At 52.8% G+C, this 12,815-nt stretch overlaps 1 protein-coding gene across 1 annotated transcript in view; it reads left to right on the top strand.

The window, feature by feature from the left end:
- SEPT9 (septin 9) overlaps positions 1–12,815 on the top strand; it is a 169,641-nt gene that overhangs the window by 35,929 nt on the left and 120,897 nt on the right. The gene's annotated exons all lie outside the window — the stretch shown is intronic.

Below are 12,815 nucleotides of genomic sequence, written 5' to 3'. Positions count from 1 at the left end.
AAGGATACACTGCAGTTATCTGCGCGTTCGACAGTGGTGTGCACATCTGTTCCCAGAGCTGTGTCCAGGGACGTCATGTTGTAGCTTGAAATTGGCCATGGGCAGTATTTACACCATGGAAATTGGCAAACGTTACACATCAGGGCCCCTCCCACCCCACAGCAGGTGTTGAACATTGACCAGCATGCCACCGCTTCAGCCTTGTTCATCTTTCATCCTTTCTTTCTTTTTTTTTTTTTTTCCTTTTTGTCTTTTTTTCGTGACCAGCAACGGGATTGCAACCCTCGGTGTCACGCCCGCACCGCGCTCAACCAGTGAGCGGACCGGTCTCTATATGGGATCCGAACCCTCGGTGGGAGCGCTGCTGCGCTCCCAAGTGCCGCACTCTACCGAGTGTGCCACCGGGCCGGCCCCCTTTCATCCTTTCTTAATGGAAATCTTCCTGAAAGATTTGAGCACGAATTTCTTTCTCTTCTTGGATTTTTTTTTTTTTTGGTGGCTGGCTGGTTTAGGGAACAAACACTGGACCTTGGTGTTAGCACCACGCTCTACCCAGCTGAGTAACTGTCCCGCCCTTGGGTAACAACTTCTGTTTTAATCAGTGCCGCCTACTGAACGGCTCTTCTGAAGATCTAGCTTTGTCTCGGGGTTGATGCTCTGAATGTCACTTCCTCCTGCTCGGAACTAAAGATGTAGTGATGTGTGGGGCAGGTGTGGAAAACTTGGAGGAATAACGTGGTTGCTGGCACGTTGTGTTCTGGATAACTGGAGCTCAGCTGGGCAGGAGGATAAGAGGGTGGGCCTTACGAAAGTGACATGGTTCTGCAGGAGGGGGGCATACGTTCTGAGATTTTAGGTACCCAATTGGACAAAGCTTGGTATTCCCTAGGTAAATGTTCTAGATTATTTGTGATCGAGTGGCCAAGCCTCTCGGGTGCTGGGCCTTGCACACTCTGCTGGCTGAGAAGACCATGTGCACCTCTGTTAGTTTCCTTCTCCCCACAGTTAGGGCAGGGACATCTGGTGATGTCCTCTCAAGATGTGTGGACATCTGGTGATTTACTGGCCCAGACCGTCCACATTTCCCACCATGAAAATGATGCCCTGTATCAAAGGCTCCACTTGGATTCGTGCGCAAGTCTGTGCTCCAGATTGCAGGGGGGCTTAGCTCACCAGGCAGACTCCCCGCCCCGCCCTGCCCTGCAGGCTGTGCAACTCCAGCTGTGTGCTCTCTTGGACACAGATGGCAGGCCCAGGGCCAGGTCTGTGGCCATATGGATGGGACAAGCCCCTGAGACCTAGACTGTATGGTCCCCGTGACCAGTGTAGACATGGCCCCGTCTGGGAATGTCCCCACCCTGTTCCTGAAGGTGAGAAATTTCTCTCTGCTGGAGAACAGCTGTGCCGAGGAGTTGGCCCGTCTGGCTTGCAGGACTGCCGGGGCAAGGGAGATGTGTTGCTCACGCTTCCTTCCTTCCCTGTGGGTGCTCCCCGTCTAGGTTCCCTGCAGCGAGAGATTAGGCTGTTGATTTTGCCACCTTGTTGATTCTCTGCTCCATGAAGCCCACCTCCTGGTCCCAGCTGCCTGGCTCCCACCTCCCTAGGAGGAAGGCACAGGGGCGGGATGAGGAAGGCAGGTTGGACTCACCTGCGCTCTCTCACTCTGAGCTAAGGGTGCTGCTGTGTGTTTGCAGAGTTTTCCCTAGGAGGAAGGCACAGGGGCGGGATGAGGAAAGCGGGTTGGACTCACCTGCGCTCTCTCACTCTGAGCTAAGGGTGCTGCTGTGTGTTTGCAGAGTTCCTATTGCTTTTTTTTTTTCGTCTTTTTCCTCGTGACTGGTAACGGGATCGCAACCCTCGGTGTCGCACCCGCACTGCGACCAGCAACGGGATCGCAACCCTCGGTGTTGCACCCGCACCGCGCTCAACCAGTGAGCGGACTGGTCTCTATATGGGATCCGAACCCTTGGCGGGAGCGACACCACGCTCCCAAGCGCTGCACTCTACCGAGTGCACCACCGGGTCGGCCCATTCCTATTGCTTTTTAAACAACTTTCCATTCAACACAGCTCATCACACACTTGTGCAGAGCCTCCTGGATGCCACATGGTCAGTTGGCCTGCATTAGAGGCTGTCCTGGGAACTGGGAAAACATAGGAAAGGCCCAGGGGAGAATCCCTCCACTTGGAGGTTCTAGGAAGGAAGGCTTCTGGGAAGAAGCAGCGTCTGAGCTGAGACCTGAGTAAGGATTGAGAATGAGCCAGGCCAGGGAGGGTAGGAAGGGTCTGCCAGGCAGATGGAACAGAATAAGACAGGCACAGAGGTGAGGCACAGAGCCGGCTTGTGAGCCAGCTGGGCATGAGCAGACAGCAGGAGAGGAGGCAGAAGTGGCTGGCAGGAGATTGAAGATCTTGGGAAGGCCAGGCTAGGCTCCCCCTATGGGAAGCCACCCAGGACTGTAAGCAGGGAAGTGACAGGTCACATTTGCATTTTAGAAAGGTCATCCCACCCACAGCTTGGAGTCTAGGTTGAGGGGACCCAAGACCCCAGGGAGGGAGACCAGCCAGGAGCCTGTTCCCTCCCTAGAGCCCAGAGCTAAGTGGGGAAAAGAAACTGAATGTTTATTATTAAATAAAAACACACAAAGAAACAAAACCTGTCTCTGATGTGATGCAGTCCCAGGGATTTGTCTCCAGTCTAGGAAGGTGGTAGGTGATTGGCTCTGGAGGCCGTGAGCCTGTCTTCTCTGTGTTGTCTCTGCCTGTTTCCAGATTAGTTCATTTTTTCAGTTCCCTGCTTGCAGGAGTCTCCCGCAAGGCTTCTTCTGTCCCCAGAAACCAAGGAGCAGCCATAGGCCTCCCCTCTGCTTCCAGAGCCCCCAGGTACAGACACTGTGGGGGCAGCCATGTGGGTCCTGGGCCTCTGGGCCAGGCTGGCAGCCTTTGTCCTTTGTGCTGTCTCTGTCCCCTCACATTGCCCAGCCACAGCGGGCAGACCCCTGGCAAGGGCCCCGGCTGGGCCGAGTCATCATGGCCAGTGACTCATGCTGGGAAGGGGGGCAGAGCAAGGGCCCGGGTGTGTTAATAGCCAACCCACTAAGTGCCCGAGGTCACTTCACACGAGGGACAAATGGTTCATGTAGGTTGATCTGGCTGCCGGCTGGCTTCCAGCAACACTCAGGGTGGGGAAGATTTCATTATCTGGGGAAAGCAATACCAGATTGCTGGAGGGGGCCCAGCCAGCACGCCCTGCGCTTCCTGCCTCGCTCCCACACAGAGCATTCTGTTCCCAAGGCGCCGGGCCAAGCCTGGGAGGCTGTGTCTCAGGTGTAGAGCATGGTCCAGCTGCCACCCTCTGCTGGGGGGTCGCTGCAGGGTATGGGGTGCATTTGGTGGCACAAAACCTCCTCTCAATTCATGGTGGACTGAAAAGAGGGTAGAGAAACACAGCCCATGAGGAGCCCCCACACACGCTTTGACTGTTAATGTGGGTCCCTCCTTCCAGCAGACGTTGCATCAGAACCTCTGCTGCGTGAGCTGGGCAGGGCTGAGTGTTTCCTCTTCTTTTCCCTCCTCCTGTGGAGGTGTCAACACATGGCCAGAGATGGTCAGTGCAAGCAAGGAGAGGAGGAAAGGAAGAGGCCAGGGCTTGGGCACCTGTCAGCTCACAATTCAACTCTAAATACCTGTGGCTTCCCTGCTGAGGTCATTGAAGCCTGGTGCTGTGATGGGCAGAGGCACCCAGGTGTCTCCCCTCTCTCCCTTGGACTCTGAATTTGGCTTCTGGGGAAAGTTCTGGAGCACCCAGAGGTCCTGGGGTGGCTGGCTAAGGTGGGAAGCAGAGCCCAGGCGTGCATGGCAGACTCACTACCTCAACCTCATGCTTGGAGGAACCGTCCTCATCTTCACAGCCCAGCTTGCCCAGGCTGGCTTCCAGAAGCTTTTCCTCATAGTGAGTATTGGGTGGAAAACCAGTTCCCTTCCAGGGCCTGGAGCAAGCTCTGTTCTTTCCCTTGCAGGTTCCCATAGTCAGGGTCTCACATCTTTGCTGGGGATGCATAGGAGATGATGTCCCCAGCCCTTCCTGGGGACCAGTCTCCACTGTGGACGCTGATGGTCTTAGTCTCCTTCTCAAAATGGAGGGGACCAATGCTCCAAGTTCCAGGCCTCCAGAAAGATCTGCCAGTGATCTTCACCTCCACATCTTCCCACCTTTCTGTTCTGGAAAAGGGTAAAGTGGGTACCTCCTCCATGGGCGACAACTGTAGCCAGCCTGACTTTAATTCTCTCTTTCTTTTTTATACAGCCCAAACTAGCCAAAGCCAGAGCGAGTGGTATTGATAGGTACTGAGCTCCTTGTCACTGGAGGTGTTTGAGACAGGGTGGATGGGCATTTAAGGGGCAGGTTTTTGGTTTTTTGCAGCTAGCTTGTACAGGGATTGAACTCTGGACCTTGGTGTTCTCAGCAAATGCTCTAACCAACTGAGCTAACCAGCCAGCCTTGAGGGCAGCTATCGAAGGGGGTTCCAGTAGGGTTGTAGATGGCAGGATGTACCCTGCAGACCTTTCTGCAGGTACAAAAGACAGAGGGAGCGTTCCTGCTCCCTGCTCTTCCCAGGTTGCCCAGCCACCACTCTGAACCTCAGTCCTCTTTCCTTCCACCTGCTGGGTCTTGGGCAGTGGGCAGGGGCATTGTTAGAGCATGTGGCCACCGTCCACAGAGGGCTAGCAGGGAGGAGAGCTCCCTGGGGACAGTGTAGCCTTGACCACTGTGGTGGCTTTAAAAGTAGGTGCTTTCTTCCCTGCTCGGATCCTTGGTGTTCCTGCTGACGTGGAACTAGGGCAGGCTGGTGACTCAGCCCTTGTCCCCACACTGCATCGTGGCAAGTTGCCTCCAGCCTCAGACCCCACAGAGCAGGGTGACTGCTTGAGAAAAATGATGGGAAGGCCAGTACACAAGGGTCCCTGGGAACAGCCTGTCCCTCCTGGGCAAGCATGTGGTCTAGCCAAGTCTCCTGGCAGCCCTGGGGCTGAGTCTCCTGGCAGGGCTGAAGAGTCTGTAGGCTGGCACAGCCGGAGAGGCAAGCCGTGTGCCTTAGCACCTCACTGCTTGGAGGGTGGGTTGGTATGAGGCTCGGCCCCTTGAGTGACTTTGTGGAGCTCCTTGGAAGGGTCAGAGGTGTTTTCCATCAATTGGTATGCAGGGGATACTGAGTGTCCCCACCCATCTTTTTACCTCCAGCCTCAGGTGGTCACTAGGAGGTTGGGGACTTTAGTCCATTTTGAAGCTGTGTCTTGGGAGGGCTGGAGTAGGATGGAGTGTTGTGGGGCTGTGTAAAGAGGGAATGAGCAGGAAGAAAACTTGAGCTATCAAGAGAAGAGTCTTCCTCCCCCATTGTATCTGGGTTATAACTCACCAAAGCCAGTCACGGCATACCAGGCATTTGAATCTGCCAGTCGAAAGCTCATTGAACATGCAAATATGAGTAAACCACAAGCCAGGGCCCAGCTGGTGAGGATCTTCTTGAGGGGTCACAATTTCCATCCAGTCCTTATGCTGTCTGCATGAACAGCCCCCGCCCCTGCCCTTGCTCCCAGGGTCCCATTGGGTTTAATATCACAGCAGCCAAATTTACAAGTGAAACTGAAAACAGGAGATCCAGGCAGTGCTGCAGTCCCTGGTCCCTTTGTCAGAGCCAGGAACTCTGGGGAACTCCAAGCTGATTCAGCCTGAGCAGTGTCGTCCACTGGAGTAGGGAGCTCCAGTCGGGGTGGGGGTGGGGGTGGGAAGCCTTGGAGCTCAGAGCAGAGCATTTGCCAGGCGCAAAGGCCAGGAGCCTCCTCAGTGACTCAAAAGCATGAAGTTAGAAGACTAATACTTTGTTTAAAAAGTCCCCTGCCTGGGAGATAAGAGCCCAGGCCGCTGTGGTCAGGATTTGCTGTAAATTTTCTGCACAAAGCAGACTGGGGTGATAACTGGGAAGTTTGGGGAACAGATTAGTCATGTGCCCCTTTGAAGTGAAACCTTATGGTTGCATTTAAGCAGCCAGGCAGATGGTGTAATGGGGTTTTGTAGCCTACACACTGGGTAAGTGTTAGCTATCCTGCAGTCAAGCTTCACGAGAAGATTCAAAATCAGGCAGCCTGCAGGAGACTTCATGGGCCAAAGCATGGTGGATGCTCTCGGCACAGGTGATGCAAAGGGGGTCGGGTCCTGGAGGCTCGGCCCAGATGTAAGCAGTGCCCCGCCCATGATCCCGGATGCGTCCAGGCTGGGGCTGGTCTGGTTGGTGACCCGCAGGCACGCGAAGAATCTGTTGATTTCTGAATGTCCCTTCTGCCCTTTTGGGCTGATACCCCATCAGGAGTCCCCATGACCCTGCCATCCTGCAAAGAAAACTGCACTTTGTCATTCCATGGGACTGAGCAGGTACTGGGGAGTCCCTGTTTCATGCCTGGAAGTGAAGAAGCAACTGTCTCAGGGTCCCATGGGGGACACTGGGATGGTTGCTCTGATATTTAAGAGTGAAATGACAGTCAGCAGGGGGAAGACTGGGGGAAGCTGTCCAGGCAGAGGGACCAGGTGATGCAAATGTCCCGAGGCAGGAGGCAGCGGGAAGAACAGGTAGGAGGCCAGGGGTGAATGAGTGAACCAGGCCTGGGAAGCGGGCAGAGGCCGGCTTGTGTGGGACCTTAGCAATCTAGGTAAAAGGTTGCACTTTATAAGTCTGAGCGAGGCCAGTGGAGGTGACATCATCTGATCTAACTTTCAAAACCTCAGCAAGAATGGAAGCGGGCAGGTCAATTAGGAGACTTTGCAGGAACACAGGAGAGATCAGTGGAGCAGCAGCCAGTTGTTAGATTGTGAGGACTTCAGTGAGCCGGTTGTTAAACAGCCGTTATTAAAAATGAAATGGTAGTGGGCCGGCCCGGTGGCGCACTGGGTAGTGCGCCGCTTGGGAAGCGTGGCGGCGCTCCCGTTCGAGGGTTCGGATCCCACATACAGACCGGCTCCCGCTCACTGGCTGAGCGAGGCGCGGGAAGCAACACCGAGGCTTGCGATCCCGTTGCCGGTCCCCGGTCCGGTACGGGGGCAACACTGAGGGTTGCGCGAGGCAGGAGGCAGCGGGAAGAACAGGTAGGAGGCCAGGGGTGAATGAGTGAACCAGGCCTGGGAAGCGGGCAGAGGCCGGCTTGTGTGGGACCTTAGCAATCTAGGTAAAAGGTTGCACTTTATAAGTCTGAGCGAGGCCAGTGGAGGTGACATCATCTGATCTAACTTTCAAAACCTCAGCAAGAATGGAAGCGGGCAGGTCAATTAGGAGACTTTGCAGGAACACAGGAGAGATCAGTGGAGCAGCAGCCAGTTGTTAGATTGTGAGGACTTCAGTGAGCCGGTTGTTAAACAGCCGTTATTAAAAATGAAATGGTAGGGCCGGCCCGTGGCTCACTCGGGAGAGTGCGGTGCTGATGACACCAAGGCCTTGGGTTCGGATCCCATATAGGGATGGCCAGTTGGCTCACCTGGGAGAGCGTGGTGCTGACAATACCAAGTCAAGGGATAAGATCCCCTTACTGGTCATCTTATTAAAAAAAAAAAAAAGAAAAGAAAAGAAATGGTATATAACTTATATGATATAAACTTACATGTGAAATCTACTAATTATATATAAAATGTGTATTTCATAAAATACAGGAAATTAAAAATAAATTATTATTTAAAATTAAAAATTATATAGCATTGCCATATGATCTAGCAATCCCATTTCTGGGTACAGACCCAAAAGAATTGAAAGCCAGAACTCAAAGAGATATGCGTACATCCACGTTCATAGCAGCATATTCACAACAGCCAAAAGGTGGAAGCCACCCACGTGTCCATTGTGGAATGAATGGATAAACAAAATGTTGTATCTGCATGCAGTGGAATATTATTCAGCCTTAAAAAAGAGACACACGCTACAATGAATGAATGAACATTGAGTAATGAATCTTGAACACATAATGCTCAGTGAAATGTCAGTCACAAAAGGACACATATTTTATGATTCTGCTTAGATGAAGTCCCTAGAGTAGTAGGATTCATAGAGACAGAAGGTAGAATGGGAGTTGCCAGGGGCTGGGAGAGGAGATTGGAGAGTTAGTGTTTAATGGGGATGGAGTCTCAGTTTGGGAAGATGAAAAAAGTTTTAGAGATGAATGCTGTTGATGGTTGTACAAAAATGTGAATGTACTTATGTCACTGAACTGTAAACTTAAACATGGTTAAAATGGTAAATTTTATATTATATGTACTTTATCACAATAAAATTCATTACCTTTTTAGAAAAAAATAAATTATTAAGTTAAATTATATATTAGATTTGTATTGTATAAAGTGAATAACTTGCAAGAAATTGTATTTACAACGAAGATACTTACATAAAACTCATTACTTCCTAGTTTTTTTGCTGCATTTAACTATTGTCTGTGCTCTTGAGATTATCTTCTTGAGGTTATATCTGTATGGTAGAAATACTATATTGGTGGCTACAGAGCATTTCTTCCCAGTTCACTTTCAATGGTGTCACATTGGTAACTTGAAATTGGCCGAGGTGGGAGTATTTACACCATTGGAATAGGCAAATGCTATGAGTCAGGTGGTGTCATTTTATTTTTTATTATTATTAATTTATTTATTTATTTTGGGCTGCTGGCCGGTATGGAAACCCGAAACCTTGACCTTGTTGTTACAAGGCCGTGCTCTAACAAGGTGGTGTTGTTTTAAACCCCACATGGCTGGTTGTTAAACATGAGCCAGCGAAGCAATGAAGAGGGGCGCTTACACTGACCCACAGATATTCTGGAGGTGGAAAGTTACCAATGGTTTGGATGTCATGGAGAGGGAAGGAGCACTCAAGTGTGCTGCCTGGGTATCTGGCTTGAGCCACTAGGCGCATGGTAGTGCCATTTACTGAGATGGCGGACTGAGGGGTTTGGGGGGCTGTAGAAGGCCCAGCAGCCAATGGATCCAAGACTCTGGAGCTCAGAGAGGCCTGTGTGTGCCAGGCCCACGCAGAGGCAAGACCATGGGACCCCTGCCCTTGAGAAGCCTCCGTCCAGCCACTTGGTAGGGTGTCCTGTCCAGAGGCTCAGTGCTGCTGGGCAAGGAGCCACTGGCCTTCCTCTGCTCCCAGCCCTATTCGCTGTGGCTTCCCTGCCAGCTTGGCTCCCGCTCGGGCTATACGTGGGAGCTGGGGTCACGGATGCTGAAGGCTGTTTCCGCCCACGGATTTCCTCCCTCTTTTCCCAGGCTTTGCGAGGCTCAATCCACCGGGGCCTGACCTGTGGGGTTTCTCTTGGGGCCTCCTCCTCCCCATTTCTGGAAAGGCCTGAACTGGGCTTCATATGATACTTTTTTTTTTTTTTTTTTTATAAAAGATGACCAGAAAGGGGATCTTAACCCTTGGCTTGCTGTTATCAGCACCACGCTCAGCCAGTGAGCCAACCGGCCATCCCTATGTAGGATCCGAACCCGGGGCTTTGGTGTTATCAGCACGGCACTCTCCCAAGTGAGCCACGGGCCGGCCCCATATGATACCTTGCTCACCTACCCCTGTCCCCCAGCTTTTCTTATAAAAACTTACTATCTGAGTGCCCCCTCTTCCCTCCGGACGGTGATCTGCTGGACAGCGTTGGCTGTCTACAACTGGTTCTGTAACTTACTAGACATCTTTGAGATCTGGAGCTTTGACCTAGGGGAAGGCTTCAGATGGGAACTTCAGGTCTGTGTGAGTTTCCTGGGGCTGCTATAACAAACTACCACGACCTGGGCAGCTTACAACATAGAAATGTATTCTGTCACGGTGCTGGAGGCCAGAAGTCTGTAGTCACGGTGTGGGCAGGGCTCTAGGGGAGGCTCCTTCCTGCCTCTGCCAGCTCCTGGAGGCCCGAGGGGTCCCTTGGCCTGTGGCTGCATCTCTCCGGTCTCTGCTTCTGACTTCACGTGGTTTTTTCCTGTGTGTCTGCGCCTTGTTTTCTCTCTTATAAGAACACTTATTGTTGGATTTAAGGCCCACCCTAATCCATGATGATCTTATCTCGAGATCCTCACCTTAATTACATCTGCAAAGACACTTATACAGATTCAGGTCACTTTCTGAGGTTGCAGGTGGGCATATCTTTTTGGGGGCCACCATTCAACCCACTGGAGGACATGTGCTGCACCTGTGAGGTGGGTGGTCTCTTGGCCTCCCTCTAATGACACCTTCCCCTTCGACCAGGCTTGCAATTGGTCTTTCTTCTCTTGTGACTTTGGAAGAATGCACTATTACAGGATGCAGAGGTCTTATGGTTATTTTTTTTCTTGCAAAAGTTAATCCCATTTTCCTCTTTGCTGCTGCCCGTTTTATCTGCCCAATGCCCCTGCCAAGACTGTGTGCCCTCGTGCCAGCCCCCAGCCCTAGGAAAGAGGGGTTGGGGAGGCTCCTTACCGCCCTATAGCCATCTGGCCTTATTAAAATCCTGGAGTCCCAGAGTGGACACAGCCATCAAGCAGTGATCAAAGGACAGCCTCGGGGCTGATTAAAGGGCTGGGGAAGGATGATTTAAGCTGAGAAAGAGAAGGCTAGGGAGCAACTGAATTGTCCTCGAATTTAGAAAAGGTAATTATGACTTGAAGGGTGGTGCCCAGCTGTTTCCCATCTCCTCTGAGGACAGAAAAAAAAAAATATATAAAGGAAATAAACGATGTACAATTAGAGCAGTTGGTTAGATACAAGGCTGAGGACAGAAAAAAAAAAAAAAATATATAAAGGAAATAAACGATGTACAATTAGAGCAGTTGGTTAGATACAAGGGTGAACTTCCTGGCTGGGAGTGTGGCCAAGCCCCAGGTTGGGTTTCCTGAGGGAGCTTGGGGAGTCTCCTTACCTGGAGGTTTCTAGGCCTGGTAATGTCGGCCTGAGTGGTTAAAGTAAAGGGGGGTGGACGCACGGGGATGTAGTGGGGGGGCTCGAGCACAGTCACACAGGCATGGGGCACTTTCTGGCTTCGGGAGATCGGAGATCAGCTTCCTCCTGCCATTGTCCTTTGGATTCCCATAGGGGCGAACATTTTGGTGAGGCATGCACCCTGGCTGGGCTCCCCAAGGAAATAAGCGTGAGTGTTTGGCTCCACTGTGCGTGGAAAGGAATAGCGTACAATGAGCTGACCCTATGCTAATCTGAGGAGACTCCGTGCCAGCTTTGGAGAGAACAATGGCATGGGTGTGTCTACACTCTCCAGGTGCTTATTATGAAAACACTGGAGAATAATGCTTGGCCCAGGGTGGGTGCTGTCCCGCAGACCTGGCCACTTCCCAGGGGGCTGTGTGGTTGGGCTGAGTTCCTTAGGAACTGGATCCCCAAATCCCCAAATGTGAGGTGGACAGGTGGCCCAGCAGGAGTTGGATTGTTGGGCAGGCCTAGGTGCTGTTAGATATGAACTGTCCTGACTGGTGTGGGGGCCATCAGGGTGCTATTTATGGCAGTGACAACTCCATTTCTGAAACCTGGGCTCCCAGGCGGATGAGGGTGTGTGCGCATCTGAGATGTCTGTGGTTTAGCAGTTCCCATGTCCACAAACTCACTTGGTTGAAAATAGTTCGAAATATCCAAAGCATGAGGGAGGGAGTGACCACTTTTCTTAAAAAGGAAGGACTCTATTTCACCTGCTTTAAAATCCCACCAGACCTAGTGCATCCCCTTTTCTTAAAAAGGAAGGACTCTATTTCACCTGCTTTAAAATCCCACCAGACCTAGTGCATACTCCCTAAGAGACCCCTATAACCCAGCCACCGCCTCCACCTCTCTGGGGTAGCAGTCAGGTCTCAGCATGCTCTGCACATTTGGGATCTTCCAGAAGGGGGGAGGGAGGGGAGTGGACAGTGACCAACAACCCCAGAACATGCCACATACTCAAGGGACCATATTACAAAGTTGCCCACCTGGTCTGGGGGGCAGGGGTTGTGTTACACCGGCCCTGGGTCTAAGGTAATGGGTTCTGGAGTAGGCAGAGTGCACCTGGCTAGCCACGGTGAGTGGAGGAAACACCTTTCCCTGGTGTAGGTGCCAGACCTGGAGGGTCCCTCCAGGGGACTTCTCAAGGTCTTCATCTAACCCGTCCTTTTGTCCCCAGCCCCTAGGACCTGCCTGCCTTGTCAGTATTTGTCAAGTGGGTGGAGAAGTGTAGAGATTACCCGCCTGGAGAGAGAGGCCAGGCTTTAGCTTTGGGCCCAGACTTGGGGAGAGAAGCCCCTCGGGCAGTTCCCCGGCTTCGGATATTATGAAATATCTTTTCTTTACTCGGGAGAAGGACAGGGTCTACTCTGCTCTTGGAGAGCCCTTATTGTGGAGGTGGCACATGTCCAGGGCTGTTCTCAGCGGGTGCTCCGTCCCTGCCCCGCGCGCCCTCACTGGGCCCGCGCCTGCGCTAGCGCCCACCCCAGAGGGTGCAGCAGCGACCCCGGGGCTGGGGAAGCTGGTAGCTGGAGCGGTGCCCTCCGCCCGGGGCCACGTGACTCGCCTCGTCGCCCCGCAGCTCTTTAGCGACAGACGGGGTCCTGCCCGCCGGCTGGCCCGAGCCGCACGCGGCCGCTTAACCCTTGCAGGCGCGGAGCGCGCGAAGGCGGCGGCAGCTACGAACTTTGTTTGGCTGCGTAAATAAAACCTCCCGCAGAAGGAACCCCGCGCCCGGGGACGGGGAGGAATCTGTCCCCTCCCCGCGCCTGCTCCGCCCCGCGCCACGGCCCGGCCTCCACATCCGCCCACATCTGGCCGCGGCGGGGCGTCCGGGGGG

This window comes from Galeopterus variegatus, unplaced genomic scaffold (genome assembly GCF_000696425.1).
Source record: "Galeopterus variegatus unplaced genomic scaffold, G_variegatus-3.0.2 Scaffold1466, whole genome shotgun sequence".
Classification (NCBI taxonomy): domain Eukaryota; kingdom Metazoa; phylum Chordata; class Mammalia; order Dermoptera; family Cynocephalidae; genus Galeopterus; species Galeopterus variegatus.
This window is presented reverse-complemented; position numbering and strand designations above follow the sequence as displayed.